At 36.3% G+C, this 1,516-nt stretch overlaps 1 protein-coding gene across 1 annotated transcript in view; it reads right to left on the bottom strand.

The window, feature by feature from the left end:
* Nucleotides 1-1,516, bottom strand: part of CLASP1 (cytoplasmic linker associated protein 1) — a gene marked incomplete at its 5' end in the record, with an annotated part of 127,845 nt that overhangs the window by 21,124 nt on the left and 105,205 nt on the right. The window lies entirely within an intron of this gene.

Genomic DNA, 1,516 nt, shown 5'->3' with positions numbered 1-1,516 from the left:
TCATCACTCTTGCCTCAGGGATGAATTTTGCCCTACACTGCTACCAAAGACCAGATCCAAGTAGAGACCCTGCACTGCTAAAGGACTAAGGCAATTACTCAACAAAGAGCCACTGATCCAATGCATTTTTCGAAGCACAAAACACGTTTTAATAAAAATCTAAAGAATCCAGTGATTTCATATGTCAAGAGTAAGCCTGTGTAGGAGATCACATTATGACTGTGTTCTACATGAACAAAAACTCTACATGTGAACACACACGTCTATTGACAGCATGTGCACTGGAATACTTCACAGACAACACAATGGGGAAGAATAAAAATAAAATGCAACTACACCCACCTTTCAGAAAGGAAAAGGAAAAAAAAAGGCACAAAAGGAAAACGAATTATGACCCATGTGGAAACTAGAGGAAAGTCACAGGATGAATAAGCAGTAAGTAGAGATGAGCAGTGTTTAGGGATGTCACAACATTATTTTCCATCTTCTGCTGCACTAAAGCAATGCAGCTTTCCACAAGTTTATTAAGATATAATTTGGCAGTTTTCCAGTCTGACATGACATACATTTTACTTCCATAAACTGTTAATCAGTTTCCAATCCAAACTATGTGTAAGTAATCAACAGTTTAGCATCCTCAAGCAGTACACAGTAATTCATTTCCTTGCACTTTCTGTCTCTGGGCTGGAACATCAAATTATTCTAAACCTTGGTCTCAGGTAATGAAGGGAGGAAAAAAATTCTCAACTAATTTAACTCCAAAAATTAACATGTATCTCTTCCACAGATATTTTCATGTCCTAGAAGAGCCAGAACATTGATTAAAAGGTTTAATTCTGCAAGTATTTACAGAGGTATGGACTATGGGATTCTATTTTTTCTCTCAGACGTCACAGATTCCCAGATTTTGAGCCCTCAAAGAACAATTTGTTTGCTTTTCTTTCAACAGTTTTTCATTAGGAACTTCTTGCTTCAAGGAAGACTATGTAGTCTTTCCTCAGGTAATAGGCTTTCATAGATGTGGTTTCTCCTGACAAATATACCTGTTGTTAGTGTATAAACTTAAAAAAATTCAAGAAATTTAACAAAAAGGTCTGAGAAATCATATTTGTATTTAGATTTATTTTTTTTTTCTAATTAAAATCAGTATACGGCTTTAGTCCACTCTACTGACTAAAGATCTGTATATAGATTGGAAGAAAATGTGATGGCACAGGAGGAAGAAGAGATGTCAAAATTAGGAATTGATAACCTAAATCTTGTGGTAAAGACAATTTTTATTTCTATACTAAATCTTCCATCTACAATCACACTGTGCAAGCTTCATCCTCACTGCCCTATGGGTATTCACTACTGCAGATGTGAAATCATTACTGAGCTGTATTTGCCTGTTAAAAAGTACTTGTGTGCTGCTTGCACAACATAGCCAAGTTTAAAGACCTTGCCCGTGCTATCATAATGCAACCAGTGCCTGCTGAAAGTGCCCAACAACTGTGTTCTGCATTGGAAACCAACT

The sequence above is a fragment of the Nestor notabilis genome, unplaced genomic scaffold (assembly GCF_000696875.1).
Source record: "Nestor notabilis isolate BGI_N333 unplaced genomic scaffold, ASM69687v1 scaffold6577, whole genome shotgun sequence".
Taxonomy (NCBI): Eukaryota; Metazoa; Chordata; class Aves; order Psittaciformes; family Psittacidae; genus Nestor; species Nestor notabilis.
This window is presented reverse-complemented; position numbering and strand designations above follow the sequence as displayed.